This window comes from Podarcis gaigeae (genome assembly GCF_964106915.1).
Source record: "Podarcis gaigeae genome assembly, chromosome: 6".
Classification (NCBI taxonomy): domain Eukaryota; kingdom Metazoa; phylum Chordata; class Lepidosauria; order Squamata; family Lacertidae; genus Podarcis; species Podarcis gaigeae.
This window is the reverse complement of record NC_139682.1, coordinates 35,339,481-35,357,307: the sequence shown is the minus strand read 5'-3', so window position 1 is coordinate 35,357,307 and position 17,827 is coordinate 35,339,481. Positions and strand designations below refer to the sequence as shown.

At 41.7% G+C, this 17,827-nt stretch overlaps 1 protein-coding gene and 1 long non-coding RNA gene across 4 annotated transcripts in view; one reads left to right on the top strand and one right to left on the bottom strand.

Annotated features, from left to right (window-relative positions):
* The window catches only part of SLC16A1 (solute carrier family 16 member 1), a 40,086-nt gene extending 30,772 nt beyond the window's left edge, over positions 1 to 9,314 (bottom strand). The window contains exons 1-2 of one of the 3 annotated variants that reach the window (XM_083745441.1): positions 9,184 to 9,264; positions 8,057 to 8,175 (exon numbers count right to left, since the gene is read on the bottom strand). The gene's annotated coding sequence lies outside the window, so the exon portion shown is untranslated. Of the gene's footprint in view, positions 1 to 8,056; positions 8,176 to 9,160 lie in introns of all 3 variants that reach the window. The other 2 variants (XM_083745439.1, XM_083745440.1) reach the window with 2 other exon arrangements.
* On the top strand, positions 170 to 16,432 carry LOC310847577. The gene is made up of 4 exons (XR_014565900.1): positions 170 to 7,043; positions 7,289 to 9,671; positions 13,207 to 13,309; positions 16,271 to 16,432. It is a non-coding gene; the product is annotated as an uncharacterized lncRNA (long non-coding RNA).
* Positions 16,433 to 17,827: the final 1,395 nt, after the last annotated feature.

Sequence of the window (17,827 nt, the reverse complement as noted above, 5' to 3'; positions counted from 1 at the left end):
TGCCTGATCTCCAATTTCAAACATTGTGACATATTGTGATGCTTAGCTGCTGATATATCACAATGTTGAAAACCAGATATCGCTCAGCCCTAATCTGCTATTATTTTGCATACCTAAAATTGTTGCTCATTATCCATTGTTTTGGTTCAAAAATTGCTCTGCAGAGGTAACTACCAGAGAGTTATCAAAATTTTCAAAAGTAGGGGGTCTGTGGCTTGGCTTTTGAAAAATAGAGGGTCCTCAGTAATTAGCTAATTGGGAACCATTGACCTAGATAATAATGAGGTCCTAGAAGAGGAAGACTGTGACAGAAGCTAACCAAAGGAATGAGAGCAAGAGAAGGCAAACTGGAAAAACGGAATAATCAGAGGAAAGGTGCACACAGGTAGGAGCTGCAGGTGAGAGAGGCTGAGGCTCATGTGAAGTTTTAAAAGCATGTGACAGAGGCTATCATTGACTACTAGCCATGATGACTGTGCTCTTTCTTACTGGAGGCAATATGCTGCTGAATACCACTTGTTAGAAACTGCAGAGGAGGATAGTGCTGTCCTCTGCTCAGGCCCTGCTTGGGGGTTTCCCACAGGCATCTGGGTAGCCACTGTGAGAACAGGATGATGGACTAGATGGGTCTGATCCAGCAGGCTCTTCTTATATTCTGCTATATTACCAGTCTAGCACAATTGCTGGAAATCAAGTATGAAGTAACATTACTGTCTACCTCCTTCAAGCTGAAATCAAGTTTTAAGAATTTTAGGTTCTGAAAAATATTCCAGATCAGAAAAATAAATCTCCATTGTATTAATGGGAAATCTCTCAGGTAGCAGTTTAAAGCACACTACTTGGAAGTAAATCGAGTAAATCACTGAGATCTTCCATTCTGACACACTACTCATAAATGTTCAGCCCCAACAGAGTTCACACGTTCTTATCAATACATACATGAATATTGTCCCCTCCCCAGCTCACCAGGCAGAAAGCCTATCTGTTTTGAAGTAACATAATAGTTAAACCTCAGATCTGAGAAAGCCAGTGTTTCATCAGTTTACAAAAGTGATTCCTTCCCCTGGAAGTTCACAATGATTCCCAGTCACCTTCTCTCACATTTCTTTCCAACCGTTTTCTTCCTAATTATTGCTCCAGACTTTGAACTATGGACCATCTGCAGTCTGTCATGGAAATATGGACCAGCAAGGTCAGTGTTAAATCACTTATATGTGACAATGCTCAAGCTCAGCCCAAAATGAAATATCATAGAGAAAAATAAAATTGCAATAAAATTGTATTTTTCAGATACTGATCATGTTAACAATTATGACAAAAAGCACCCCATTACTTACTTACCAACACTAAAACAAAGTCAGATTGCAATGTCTTGTATCTTACAATGGGACTCATTAGATTGCATGCATACAAAGTTAGAGGACATTAAAACCCAGTCTTGCCATATTAACTTTACCTGCTCTGAGAAGTCAGCACAAGATCAAAGTACAACAAAGTATGCAAACAAATATATTTTCATCTCAAACACTAGGAACTGGCTCCAGATCAAGTGAATAAGGCTATGAATGTTAAAAAGATATTTTTAGATTTCCCCCCAGTATTATATTATTGTTTAGTTAGGGTCCTATCCATATGTTAATTCTCACAATGATTACATCTAGTGCGCACCAGGCCAACGGTATCCAAAATGACCCAGAGAGAGACTCATTCAATACAAGCATAAGTCTAAATTACCGTACTCATGATTGTGACTAGGAACTGATGCAGTTTTGCAAGCTATATGCTGTGGCACAACACAGCATAGCTAGCCAAAAACAGAGCCAGCCTGAATTGAAGTCCCTTACCCTGCTGGTTTATAGCAGAAGCAAAAGTGTAATTAGTATGAATAGTACAATTTGTTTTTATAACTCAGTGTGTTCAAAGTTACAGGGAATGAAATAAGAGATTCAGATTTTCACTAAAAAACTGACTTAGAATCAAGATACCCATAAGTAAAATTGTATTTTTTTCCCATCAGTTGTGAAGCATCTCAAGACAAGAGTTCAGGACTAGAAATCATCACCAAGATGGAAGCATTCACCCTGCTTCCAAGGTTATGGTACAATTCCAAAGTACACTCAGAATTCAAATGTATTAATAAAGATAATCTCAACACGGGATGCATTTATGTTCATGTTATCCCACAAATCTCAAGAGGAGGACAATAAGTGGCAACCACACAGCTGGTAACAATTGAGGAAAGATGGCTGATGCCCTAGTATTTCATTCCCATGTAATGCCTGAAGAGGACTGTGGTATGTTAAGATGGAATCCTTTCCCATGTAAGTAATGTTTTGTTGGCTGGGGCTGAAAAGATTTGTAGTACAGACTATCTAGAAGGCACCAAGATGGCAAAGCCTGCCATAGGTTGTACATGGGACAGTCTATCAGGTGCAGGAGAGAGAATGAGCTCTGTGCTCTGTCACTAATGTATAGAACCTTCATATTGCAGTTCTATTTAATGAGATGTTCAATGCATCTCTTGTTTAAATTACTATAGATTTTTATTTGATCTTCCATGGTTCTCATTTCTAGATTTATTAGAAATTATGAGCCAATAGATTCATTTTTATGTGGATATGCTGCAGTGTAGCTCAACGCCCTGACAGAATGTTTTAATCTCGTAGAGCCACTCAGTACAATTGTTCCCATCGGCAGCACTTGATTGAACAGGTTGGTTTTAATTAATATTGGCACATCTTAAATATTAGAAGCAAATGGAGTTAGCACAGATTAACAAAAAGCTAACCCATTCAGGCACCAGCTAGATAGATCTCCTATTCACAGAACAGCATCTCTGTAACCAGGCCTTTATTCCACACAAAAATTAGAAGTTTCTCTGCCTTATTAGGACTGACTTCTAGAACAGTGTTTTACACCAGTTCAGTTTACTCTGTGATCTTTACAATTCAGTTCGGTCTATTCCGATAGCTTAAAATGGGAAAACGTAGGTAACAGTTACCAATACCTTATATAACCCAGTTGCATCATGCAAAACATGCTATCAGTTCAGGAATTTATTTGTGCTAGGACTCACTAGACTTTCCAAATTACTCATCTAAACAAACCCTGTTCATTTAAATAAAAGACTTGAAATGCTTAGGCTTCCAGCTCCAGGAAAATTAAAAACAGTTTTGTAGATCCATTCCCCTACAACAGAGGAATACTTTTATGCAATGTTGAATAAAGTCAGTAAATTAATGGATACTGATGTATATCCTTAAATATTTTGCGTAGAAAATGATGCAAATCAGTATAAAAACAGTATACATCCAACAGTAAAAAGGTAAAGGGACCCCTGACGGTTAGGTCCAGTTGTGGACGACTCTGGGGTTGCGGCACTCATCTCGCTTTACTGGCCAAGGGAGCTCGCATACAGCTTCCGAGTCATGTGGCCAGCATGATTAAGCTGCTTCTGGCGAACCAGAGCAGCATACGGAAACGGCGTTTACCTTCCCTCTGGAGCAGTACCTATTTATCTACTTGCACTTTGACATGCTTTTGAACTGCTAGGTGGGCAGGAGCAAGGACCGAACAATGGGAGCTCACCCCGTCGCAGGGATTCGAACCGCTGACCTTCTGATCGGCAAGCCCTAGGCTCATTGGTTTAGACCACAGCACCACCCGCGTCCCTCCAACAGTAAAAATCTTAAAAAATTAAAAGAATAGGCATTAGGAGAACCTGCTATCCTGAATGCGAAAACATGGGTCAAGCAACAAATCCAACCACTGGAAACAAATAAATAAACCAAAGCAGGTGCCTGGCCACCCAAAGCCTTGAAAACTTTTTCCTGCTTTACAGTGTGTGCTCCAAGGTTAGAAAGCAGCATGAATAATTTCCCACAGGGACGGTTTCTTACAGTATATTCTGGTGTACAAGTTATCTTGTTTGAACTGTCTTCCTGGTCCTAGTCAAAACAGCCCTGCTTCAAATTCCTTCTGCAACACTATGCTTTGAACACAGATAGTACAGGCAGGTATTGTGGTGGGGGCACTCGTTATCTGTTATGACCCTACTCCTTTTATTTAATGTATGATGCCACTATACTGTGGTTTCTGCCACAGTTATGCGCAGGAGAACTATAGGATCGGGCTGCCAAAGTGTTATATAAACCCTCACTGCTGTGGGTTAGTATTCAGTTAAGTAGCTAAGATCAAAACAGCTCTGTTAAAGAAGTTAATCCACTGGCAGCTCTAGATTGCATGAGAAGCACAAGATTCATGGATAATGCTCCATAAGGAGCAGGAAGCTTTGCTTGAACAGTTCTCACTGTACAGAATATCAGAGTTTTGTTTGAATTACATTTCAAGTTGATCTACTGTAAAATTGCGAAAGTGGGAAGAAGTGAGCGGGCTTTTATTATTTTTGAATGTAATAATACAAAGAAATAATGTGGTCTGTATCTCCATGATCCATCACCGTGAGCAAAAACGAGTGGATTGCATCTCTGCTTTCATTTAAACTTTCCAAAGGGTTGTTGAGAGGTCTGCATTTGGATCATAGCATAGGGGAGAGGCTTAAACCTTTCCCCTTGCATCAAACTCCTAATGAGCTATTATTTTCCATATTACCCCAAAAAATATATAGCCATGGATTATTATTTTGTCAAGAAAGTCTTATCAGTTATTTGCAAAAGTTTAAAAGGAGTAAAGATGTATGAACACTTCAGACCAGAGGTCCCCAAACTAAGACCTGAGGGACTCATTTATGCGGACTGCGGCAACCCCCACCGCCCACTCTTACCGGCACTGCGCTGCGCTGCGCAGCTGCCCACTTTCAGGTCGGAGGAGCACCGGAAATAGCTTGTGCACATGCGCAAGCATTATTTGCGCATGTGCATGCGTTACTTCCAGTGCACGTTGGGGTCGGAGGACGCCCGTGCACATGCACACAAGCTATTTCCGGTGCTCCTCCGACCGGGAAGTGCGCCGGAAATAGTGTGTGCACACACGGATGGGCACGCGCTCCCCTGCCTCAGACCATATCTAGCTTTACTCTCATTGTCCACAGTTTACCTTCTATTGAAAGAGCTGATATCATCCCTTGATCAGCCAGATCTAACTATTTCATGGTATCTTTCCCAGCCACTGCCCTTTCCCTCATTATGGAAACTTTCTACATAACAATTTTGCCAAAACATGCCTATTCACGATACACCTCACTAATGTTTTTTACTATCCACTAGGAGATGAAGGCTGGTTTAAAGTATAATTAATATGAATTAGAAGCTATAGAGTAGGAAAGAGATACTTGTTCTAGCCTTGCACAGGCTCATACACATCCATTTCATCATAAAGTTTCCCCTGTCTTCTATTATTATGCTATTAACATGCATACAATTATGAAAATGCAGCTTTACTTTAGGAAATGTTTTCTAAAGGAAAAAAGCTGAAGCCACCAGTCTTAAAAGGAGGAAATACATATATAAAAGATAATGTGAAAAGATTAGTACCAGGGCAATTGGGGGGGGGGGACTAGAATGAAAAGATAAGTTGCAAAGTACACAGGTGCCAACACACCCTTATTTGTTCAGAACTCAACCAGCAACACCTAGGAGAGCAAGGAACTCAGAATGTCTGGATGCAAAAAGCTATATGGTACTATGGGCTACAAGAGAAATGAAAGAGAAATAGGGAAAGTGTTTGGTAAACTGAAATAACAAGGTTGGTGGAAAAATATAGGTGATGCTGACCAGGTATGCATGCCTAGAGCCAAGGTGGTAGACCCAAGGACACACAAAACATACTACACACTCAATGCTACCTTGATTGACACTTGGCCAGTTTATGATTGCAACATGATGCAACCAGAATGTATTTTAGAGAGTTATCTGCAACTATGAGAAACGAAATGCCTCTTGGCACAGGCATATCCATAGCCAAGCTGTTACAACAGGACTGGAAATATGGGCCAGAAGTTATAAAGAATGCCTGCCTAAACCAAGGCTGTTCCTTCTCCCTTCACTGGCTTGGCACGCATTCATCTCCAAAAGTTTGTACCTGAAATGGAAAAGTGTAAAGGAGTTGTTTTGTTCCTTCTTTAACAACAGCCAGCTGCAAAACCAGAAGGTGAACAGCACTACTATATTCCACTGGGCAGTAGTTCTTAAAGCGACTGCAACATTTCTGAAATGTGCAGAAATATGGTAGGTGCTTAACCACCATCAACATGGCTTAATCAAATGCATGCAGAACTCAGACAGATCCACATGCTGAGGAAAAGATACACTGAACAGATCACACAGCAAAACAATGAGCAATCATCTCATTGCCTTAAACATAAAAATGAAATAGGTCTCCAGTACTGCATGTACATTACAGGCCATTTGTTTTCTGTGGTATTATCATAGATATCATTTGTTGTTGTTGTTGTTGTTTAGTCGTTTAGTTGTGTCCGACTCTTCGTGACCCCATGGACCAGAGCACGCCAGGCACTCCTGTCTTCTTCCACTGCCTCCCGCAGCTTGGTCAAACTCATGTTCGTAGCTTTGGGAACACTGTCCAACCATCTTATCCTCTGCCGTGCCCTTCTCCTTGTGCCCTCAATCTTTCCCAACATCAGGGTCTTTTCTTCTCATGAGGTGGCCCAAGTATTGGAGCCTCAGCTTCAGGATCTGTCCTTCCAGTGAGCACTCAGGACTGATTTCCTTAAGAATGGATAAGTTTGATCTTCTTGCAGTCCATGGGACTCTCAAGAGTCTCCTCCAGCACCATAATTAAAAAGCATCAATTCTTCGGCGATCAGCCTTCTGTATCACAGATGCATCCATGTCTCTCCAGCTTTCTAACTGCAGTCATGTTCCCATGATTGGCTGCTGTGTAATTAGAAGGTTCTCATCATCAAATTTGTAGGAAAGCAGTTACAAGCAGAGGTGACAGAATATAATGTATTTAAGGTCACCCAATCACATTTGTTAGTATAAAATTTTAATAAAGTTTAATAAGTACTGAAGTTGTGAAGAGGCAAAAATGTTTGGAAGCACCTTTCTGTATCTGGAAGTACAGTGGTACCTCAGGTTAAGTACTTAATTCATTCCAGAGGTCTGTTCTTAACCTGAAACTGTTCTTAACCTGAAACACCACTTTAGCTAAAGAGGCCTCCCTCTGCTGCCACGCCGCCAGAGCACGATTTCTGTTCTCATCCTGAAGCAAAGTTCTTAACCCCAGGTAATATTTCTGGGTCAGCAGAGTCTGTAACCTGAAGCGTATGTAACCTGAAGCGTATGTAACTCGAGGTACCACTGTACAGTGTGCTGCATAGCAACCAATTAATATTTTACTTAAAACTGAAGACATTAATAGCTTGAAAATGAAAAATGCAAAATGCAAAAGAATATATCATAATCATAACCTGATCAGCTTTCTCAGACAGCAGGAACAATCATTCAGTCCTATTGATAATTGTGCCTCAAGCTATGTAGTACTTTCCAAAAGATATAGAGACCTGAACAACTCCGTAACATAGTTTCCTGACATAGAACTGAGATTCCTTATGACAATAGGTCCATACAACAAAACTCAGGTCATGCAAGAAATTGTTACCAAGGAAGGTGGTCAACAAATGCAAGAAATAACTAAAGTATTAAATAGGTGAGTAACTTTCTTTATTAAAAATTGTAAACAGAGAGGGACACAGAATTACTGGTTCCTTATTGAGAAGGTGTAACTGCTGAGCCATGCTTGTGCCTGAAGAAAACAACAGACAGTATGCCAGTTCAGCACAATTGCTTCTGTACCCAAGAATGCTTTAAGCTAACCTGATGTGTCAGCAGTCTTTAAGGTTCAAAATGTCACCAAAAGAAGGCACAGTAAACTAGGCAAATCACATTGTGAGAAAGTTGTCCTCCCCCAAGTCCAAAGAGTGCCTATTTTGAAATGCTGATGAGCTCACACAAGAAACAGGCAAGGCTTTATTCCTAAAGGTTTGTCTCCTTTTCAAAAGATACAAGAGGTGATGCACTCAAGGAACAATGTTTGTTCATTTGCCACAACCAGAACTGCAAGCAGTTCCACATACCTGTTAGCATCATCTCACAAGGCAAGCTCACATCCTTGTATTTCACTGTAAATAATCCACTGGTTCTAGACTTAAGAGTCAATTCACACATGGTTGCCATCACTTGGAGGTTGCAACATCTAGTGAAGACATCAGTGTGTGAAAGCCATCAAAGATAGAACTTTTAATTTACCACCTCACATTAAGTCCAACAAAAGTATTTGAAGTGGAGGCAGAGCACACATTGAACTACAACCAAGCGGTGAGAAATTGAGGATTGTCAAGTATAATAGGACATTTAAAGGAATATGGTAAGCCCTCTCGCACTTCTGCTGCAAATCATTTTGAGGTGAGTTGCTAGGGCTACCCAGTGTGGGCTAGATAGGCTTATCTATATTCAAAGCCTGCATCTCAGCGCTGAGAGATGCGCGCCTGTGCAACAGGGAAGTCAGATATCCTCTGATCTCTCAAGACGAATGCAGGCATGCAAAGCAAGCAAGCCATGCGCGCAACTACTCATACCCAACTCGAACCCTTGTAAGATACATAGCAGAAACATTAACGAATCCTTCTTCGCCATGCACCCCCAAACCACCACATGCTGAATTCAAACAAAGAAGCTAGCCAACCAGTCCCCTCTCCTCCCCGCCAGCCCAGCAAATCCCCAGGAATCAGGAAACAGATGAATGCAATGGCCCCTGACCCAAGCAGTCCTCACTTAAAGATAAAGCGATAAACGATCAGTAACGGGACCCCCTTCCCCATGGCCAACGTGGCAGGATGGCCGGCCACCTTGGGCCTCGGACCTCCTCGCTTTAGTGCATCCCCCGGGGCTTAAACCCCCCCCCCCCAGCTCTGTGCCAGCACCACCCCACCGTCGCCACGCGCCCCTTCCACCTCGTGCTCCCGGCTCCCCAGGCTCGTGTCGCCCGTCCGCGCCCCCCCCCCCTCATTTCCCCGCGCTGGTGCTACTCCGGGGTTAGCGGGCAGACCGAAAAGCTGCCCCCAAGACGGCCGGCGGCCACCCCTTTCTGCCGCGCCACGTGGAGCGCCGCTGGCTCCAGGAGCCCCGAGAGAGGACTTTGCCTCCCGCCTTCCCAGCCGGGCAGCCGAAGCCCTCCCTACCCGTTGCACGCAGCGGCACTCACACGACGCGCTCCTGCCCTTTCCCCACGCCGCGTCTCTCTCTTTCGCGTCTCTCCTTCCAGACAGTCTCCCGAGCGCTACTCGCAGGCGCTCCCGCCCCCTCACGCACTATAACGGGCCGGGCGGGGAGCCTGCCTGCGGCGAGGAGGAGGAGCCGAGAGGCAAAGGGCGGGCTTTTGCACCGGCGGGTCAGAGGGAGAGAGAAAGAGAGCGGCTTGGCCAGCTGGCCTCCCCCACCGACCGCAAAGAGCCAGCGGCTTCTCCTTATAGGAGAGAGAGAGAGAGAGGCGCCTTTGTGTGAGAGAGGTTGCCTGAGGGGGGAGTCTTTGTAGCGGGGGCGCCGCTCGCGAGGAGAGGCGGGGAAATATCCACTAGGGGCAAATGGAAAGTGGCGTTTCTGCACGTAGAAGCTGGCGGCGGCGTTGCCAGAAAGGAGCGGGTCTGCCTCGGGTCTCCCTGTGGCCGCCAGTGGGCTCCTCAGTCTCGCTCAGTAAGGCCCCTTATTAACTGGTATTTAAATATATAAGTGGTTCTGGGGCTTCAGCAGCCCACCTAAATGTAACCTCTGTCTCCCTCCCGGGGTACTTTTTATATGCTCAGAGGCAATTCCCACACACACACGCCCTGCCCACTTCATATTTTGCGGGGGGGGAGCAAAATCGGAAACGGTGCTTGTGATACGGTAAGCCGTGACTTCAATGACTGCCCCCCCCCCCTTCTTGGCAACTGAAACTCAGCCAGGTTCGCCTCAGCAAATGTGCTCCTTAGAAGTTAGCACACTGTTCCCTTTGCTGCAGAGGGGCAGGTGGATCCCTAGAATCATAGAATCATAGAGTTGGAAGAGACCACAAGGGCCATTGAGTCCAACCCCCTGCCAAGCAGGAAACACCATCAGAGCACTCCTGACATATGGTTGTCAAGCCTCTGCTTAAAGACCTCCAAAGAAGGAGACTCCACCACACTCCTTGGCAGCAAATTCCACTGTCAAACAGCTCTTACTGTCAGAAAGTTCTTCCTAATGTTTAGGTGGAATCTTCTTTCTTGTAGTTTGGATCCATTGCTCCGTGTCCGCTTCTCTGGAGCAGCAGAAAACAACCTTTCTCCCTCCTCTATGTGACATCCTTTTATATATTTGAACATGGCTATCATATCACCCCTTAACCTCCTCTTCTCCAGGCTAAACATGCCCAGCTCCCTTAGCCGTTCCTCATAAGGCATCGTTTCCAGGCCTTTGACCATTTTGGTTGCCCTCCTCTGGACACGTTCCAGTTTGTCAGTGTCCTTCTTGAACTGTGGTGCCCAGAACTGGACACAGTACTCCAGGTGAGGTCTGACCAGAGCAGAATACAGTGGCACTATTACTTCCCTTGATCTAGATGCTATACTCCTATTGATGCAGCCCAGAATTGCATTGGCTTTTTTAGCTGCCGCGTCACACTGTTGGCTCATGTCAAGTTTGTGGTCAACCAAGACTCGTAGATCAGTGTATCTGAAGAAGTGTGCATGCACACGAAAGCTCATACCAAGAACTAACTTAGTTGGTCTTTAAGGTGCTACTGGAAGGAATTTTTTTTTGTTTTGACTATGGCAGACCAACACGGCTACCTATCTGTTCCTAGATCCTTTTCACATGTACTGCTCTCAAGCCAGGTGTCACCCATCTTGTATTTGTGCCTCTCATTTTTATTTTATTTTTTGCCCAAGTGCAATACTTTACATTTCTCCCTGTTAAAATTCATCTTGTTTGTTTTCCCTGCCCTGAGGGTGTCTGAGCCTAGCACTCTGAATTGCACAGAAATTGTGACACCCTCCAGACCGGTGCCGGATTTACTTACAAGTTATAGCTCAGGGCCCCGCTCTCTTGGGGGCCCCCCAAAAGTATACTTCTTCTTAATTGAATTTCACTATTAATATACTTATTAATTGTTTTTCAGTTCAACAATTACTTTGATAGAATCCATATTCTGTTATGTGCAAATGGCTTTAGATACCTATTAGGCCCATAAATTACCATGTAGCATATATTCAACACAAAAAACAGCAGCAATTTGTTGTTGACAAAGGGCCCCATTACCTTCAGTAGCTTAGGGCCTCATCAAACCCAAATCCGGCCCTGCACACACCCTCCAGACATCTGTGTTCCCTGCAATCGATGAACCTGCAGTCCTGAACCATTCAGGGCAGTGGGAGCTGCTTCTTGAACAAGCATGTTTATGGTTGGTTTTAGTCACTTACATTAAGGACGTAAAATCAGATCAAAGTCCACAGTGCCAAAGCTGGGGAAACCAGGTAAAGAATATCTACGAAATTCCTGGCCTGAGAGCAGGAACAATCTCTCTGAGTGCTATTATTCCCTGTTTAGGGAAGCTTTTAATGTCTGATGTTTTATCGCTTTATTATTATTATTATTATTATTATAATCATCATTAATTCTGTTGTGAGCCGGCCAGAGTGGCTGGGAAAACCCAGCCAGATGGGCAGGGTATAAATAATAAATTATTATTATCTCTGAGAGAATGAAATGTTTGGAAATGATCTGTACAAGAGCAACAGCATCTTTATTTATTTACACATTCATACCCTGCTCTTTAGCTAAAAAGTCTGCCAGGTAAACTTACAAAAATCAGTAGTAAGAGAGCCCCTGCCCTCAGTCTCATAATCTAAAGGACATGATGTGAGGAAAGAGGGATGGGGAGGATAGAAGAAGAAAGCAACCCCAGACATCCATTATTAGAGTTATTACAATGCAGTTATATAATTCTGTATTGGAGATTATCCCCTCTCCAAGAAAATTCTTCACCCACCCCAGGCAGATCTGGGAGCAAAGCAGGTCCAGGCAGAAAGAGCAGAACTGCTCCTGCCGCATAGGAGCGGACACTAGACTTGATGGCCGTTGGAATCCTTACAGGAAGGAAATGGATGGAGTTGTCCTCTTCCCTCACCAATGACAGTACAGGTTCTCTAAATGATACAGTACACAACACCATAGGGGAAAGGGTAGGAACTCATATAATACATTAACATTTCATATAACATAACATTTGTGAGAAATCAAAAACACTCCCTTTTTTCAAGCAGCCATGATGACTTAATTTGCATGCATTTTGCAGAACTGGCAAAGCCGACGGGGGAAATCCAAAACCGACGAGTAAATTTATACAATATTTGAAAGATCATTGTAAGCAATTAACAACACTAGTAGGGTTATCTGAAGATTTCTAATGAGATTTTTTTACCTTTATTTATTTAAATTTTGAGGGATTTTGTGATAGTCTTATTAGAATTGGAAAATATATAAAATGCTGTGATATAAAGGTTAACTTTGAAAGCCAAGAGGTGGGAGGGAAGGAAGTTGATAGGCTCTAAAGAGCCAAAGAGGTAAAGTGGACAATAATGATGTGATTATATATGTTTAAATGGGAAATTAATAAAAATTATTTAAAAAACAATTTACATGCATTTTTATAAAACATTTGCAAGGTCCATATGTCACTTAAGAGAAAACATCCAGTTAAATGAGCCATCATAGGCACTTCCCAGTACAGTGTATAAAGCCTGGAAAATCAGGTATTTGTAAACGTGACCTGCTATCCAAACTTAAGAGTAGCAAGATACTGTCACTATGTAAAGACCACTTGAAATACTAAACTTTTCCCGAGTAGTAAGCACACACACTGGCAATCAGGGTGGAATGTTGTTTGCCAGTACGTGATTTCCATGTGTGCACACACTGATCAAACAATTGTCCGTACAATTGCCATATAGTGATTGTGCTTTCTCCTAACCAAAAGAGTTTTGTGTCTATGAAACCTAGACAATTAAACAGCTAAAGTATTGTGTACCAAGAAACCAAGGGTAAAACTTATTTTTGAGATGCATTACAATTCTTGTCAAAGTGCTGTTTGCCATGAGCTCTCTTAATTTGTGATTCACCTGTCATTGTACCCTGAAATTGACTAAGGCAGACCAATTTTGCCTTTCCCAGAGGATAAATGTTTAATATCTTGTCATTTGCTCCATATTAGAAAGAAATGGGGAACAAATCCAGTGACACTAAACAGATGGGAAACGGTTCTTCTGCCACATCAAAGGGAAAAGTCATCCTTCTACCAGGCATGATCATTCAAGGTACGCTTCATAAATGTTAAGGCACTTAATGATGCTGAGAAATAGAAACAGAACCTTGTACATTGGACAATAACACAATTATTTTAATCCAGGGATTATAACCATTCCACTCATCCACTTTTAAAATCATATTACGTATAGACATAAAGACTGGTGGGTTGACCAAGGTTCTTTTAACATTTATTTGAATTTTAAGTGTTTTACTCCTCAGTATTGCATCTTGTGCAGAATTTTTAAAAGATATTAATCCCAAGGCTTTACTACACTTATCCCCCAGACCTGAGAGACTGTACTGTACTTGAAAGAAACGTTAATTGCCATTAGGTGCTGGCACAACCATTAGACATTTTTGAAAACTGTTGAAGCTGCTGCATCTTTGAGGAGGGGCAAGTAACACTCATCCCCATTTCGTCTCAACATTTTGCCCATACACTTTGGCCATTTTGCTAGCTCTAGAAGAGCTGTTTCAATTGCTTGGTAAGGGTGAACTTTGGACAGACCTAAAAATGCTGAGGACTGAAGCAGGGTGGTGCCTCCTGGCCTGTGGGAAAGTAAGCTTGAGATCACTCTCATAGTTTCTATGTGTCATCAGGTGGCCAAACTCACTGCCTCAGGGTTCTTTCATTCTAGAAGGCCAGCACATGCAGTCAAGTGTGCTGATAGAGTCTCAGTGTGAGTTAGATACAGCTTGGCCAATTTTCGTCAAAAGGTTTCTTTACAAAGAAATACTCCATTTTTATTGTATTATTATTGGGTGACATTCAACTAGGTTTTACTCAAAATAAACCTAATGGAAGGAATTCAACACTGAGCTCCTCTGATTTTTGCATCAGCACAAGCATTTCTGCTTGCCAGACAGAATTATCCCCCTTCCCCTTCTAGGCATGTGAACTAAATGGTTAGGCACCTGCTGTTCACATTTTACTTGTATTAATATACTGGTGCAGCCATGATAAACACAGTGTTAAACACAAGCACATGCATCTTCAGATGGAAAGGTGCATTGAAAAGCTTTGGATGGAAAAGTGTTGTATAATTTCGCTAAAGAAAATAACTATAAATATCCATGTTTTTATTGCAGCTATTTATATACCACTTAATCACCAAAGTTGCCAAACAAAGTTTCTCAGCTACTTCACACTTTTGGGAATAATATGGTGGTGTTGGGGGTTGGAGAACCATGAAAGCTGCTCTGAGTTTGTTAGAGGAAAGATGGGATTAAAATATTGTAATTAATAAAATATAAAGCATGTCTGAAGGAGACTAAAAACAGGGATCATGTTCCTCTGAAATTATCAGCTGTTTCCTCATGCCTAGAAAGTATTGAAGAAGTTAGTTAATAACAATTTCAAACTTTTAGTGTCTCACCCCCTCATGGAAATGCTGTATCTCCTTTGTTTATAAGCGTTGACATTAAAAAGTTGTAGACTAATAATTCCTATGTCTGGAGACAGGACTTTCTTCTTGCTTTTCACTCAATGTCAGGTAGCCAAAGGAGACAGTGAAGACATGTAGGACTTCATTACATCTTTAATTTGGCAGCAGCATCTCTTCACTCCACTCCAAAAGTTTGCCCTCTTTCAAATTCAGTTCATTTTGTTTAGGGGGAAATTTGTTTATTTGTTTTTAAATTTATGAACTTACAAATTGCCCTACTAATGCTTTTGCCCCAGGAGCTGAGAAATAAACTATACAATATTGCTCCAAACCCATCTCCATTGGAGATGGGGATTAGGGTGAGATTGAGATATTTTTTCATAGTGTGAGGGTTGGAGGGAAATAGTTTGAAATTAAGAGATACTAGTTGTCAACAACCATGTTGTACAGACTGGATTTATCTCCATATTGGCAATTGATGGGTGTAATGTAAACTCTGCATTATAATCTTCATATTTTGTATGGGAACTGGTGCATAATGGCTTGCAGTTACTGGAAAAAATTCTAGTAAAGACTTGAAGAACCACCTGCTTGATATTTTTTGGCAAGATGTGCTATAGTACATCCCAGTTTTCTAATGCACAATCATGTTATTAAGATACAATTATATCTGTATCTTATAAAACTTATGTAATTTCTCCTATCTGCAGCATGTGCCTAAATCCTCTGAAACCATCACAGTCATGTAGAGAACAAATAATGCATCCAAAGCTGGCCTATCACTCACATAAAAATACCTCAGCTTTCAATAGAGCTTAAACTAATTAAATTACCTTCCACAACCCTAGCAATAATTAAATGCAGGTGCCTTGTGTCCTATTTGCATGCAGAGACATTGTGCTTTTCTGCCCAATGTTATCAAATGCAGATCCTAAACAAAACAGGATCCCAGGAGCACTTGTTACTCCTGGCTTTCCATCTCCACATATGAAACTATATTACTATATGATTTAATTAGGCAGTTCTAGTGATACTTTGAGCTGATGTGTTTGTTTAGTCACCAGATGATAAAGAGATGCTATTGTAAGATGCTAATTGCAGAGTAATAAACTTCCTTGATTGTTCAGAGAACTACCAACGGAAGAAAATCATCATTGCTGATTCAAAATATACAAACCTTTTGTTGGCCGTTTGTTTGATGTTTTTATACCCTGCCCTCGTAAAATCATTACATGAAAATCATTCATTACCTAAAAGGACCAAACATCTAATGTTGCCTCTCCCGAGTATTTCCTTAATTAAGCCAGATTAAAGCAAAGGCTTCAGGTACTTTTTTCTATTGTGTTTTCTACCTACTATCAGCTTAACAAACATTTCCTCACTGAAGAGTAAGCCAATCCTTGCTGAGATCTTATCACAGAATTGCCCTTAAGTCTCTGTATTCACATACTGATGTCTCTGGTTTTTATTTATGCCACTGCCTGTCAGGTGGACGCAAAGCAGGCTTTCCCCCATCCCTTCACGCTGATAAGATTTAATATCTGTTGAGCATTTACTTCATAATTCAAATTTTTTGCCACATAGGTGAGGCAACTAAAATATAGAATGGAAAAGAAAATATCTGTGTGAGAAACAGCAAGTTCATCCAGTTCTAAGAAAATCTTCTCTCAGGTGATCCTAATATCTGTGTTCCTGAGTAAAGAAAATCAATCAATAAAAATATTGCAAGTATTGAGCTGAAACAAACATGTTTTGTGCATATTTTTTTACCCCTTTCAAAAGGATGCATGACTGGTGGAAAGGAAATGTATCCCTACTGCCAAGACAATTTGATCAGTGCATAAAGGTAGAACTCAGCTGAATGGTCCAGGTTTCAAGTCAAAAGCCAGACAAAAGCTACTTTCTGTTTTAAAAGGAACCTTCCACAGAGAGTTAATCCTCACACAATCACCATCCATTCCTCACGTAATCACCACTCCTTATCTACTCCCCTGATAAGATTAAAAAATCTGGACTGATTGATGGCAGTTTATAACTGGGTACCTCAACCTGGAAGAAAGGACCACATTTTTAGGATGTACCGGTATCTGTATAACAGTATTGTATTTAACCGAGGGCAACACAGACAAGTGCACAGAACATAGGAAGCTTCCTTATCCCAAGCCTTATCCCAAGTCAAACTACAGGTCCAACTAGCTCAGTATACCCCACACTGACAGGCAGTGCCTCTCCAGGAGATTCAGGCAGGGGATTCAAGGACTAAACCTGAGACATTCTGAACATCAACTACCTAAGTCATGGAATGCAATGCAGGCAAGTGTGTGGATTGGCAAAAGAGGGTTGGATCATTCTGCAGGCCTGCTATTTACTTGTTAGATGGGCCCGCTTTATGAGTAAATAGCAAAGTTAAAGAATAAAAATCTAGGTCAGTATCTTTAGGAGGCTTGCTGTATCATACGTACTAAAAACAAAATGTGCAATGCTTACAAACACAAATTTAATACAGCAGTTAAATCTCAACTTAGATACATCATACAGGCACCCAAGCACATTTTTCTGCTGCCACCATGGAACAGGCCAACAAAAAAATAAAATAAATGAGTACACATGGCAGTGGCTTGATAAATCAGTCAATTCATTAGGATAAAGGCTGAGTGTCCTGTATGAGTGGGATACTGGTGGCCACACCCACTTTTGATCACACCTTCTACTTGCATGTGGTCCTAGAGCCAAAAAAATCAAATCAAAGCTGACGCTTGAATTTCTATCTCTTGAACACAGCTTTTTCTGTTTCCCAGCTTTTAATATTCTGTATATAGGATGGGAAGTCGTATTATTGCTGCATGTATACTGCTACTAAGAATGATTTCAAATACACTGGTGTTGTTTCTTGTGAAACTAAGCAAGTCTGGTCCTGGCCAGCAATACCAGGAGTCAACTCCTAGGAACTGAGGTCCCTTCGCTCCCCCCAATAAAATATTTGAGTGGGCTGCCCCCCAAAAGTTGATGGGCATTGCCATTCAAATGGTGTATGTGTGCCTCATCTTGTGATCAATTATGTGGGGTGAGACTTATCTGCCTCCCAAATATTTTATTCAAGATGACACCCCTGCCAGAATGGGAAAGTAGTTGGCAATTCTT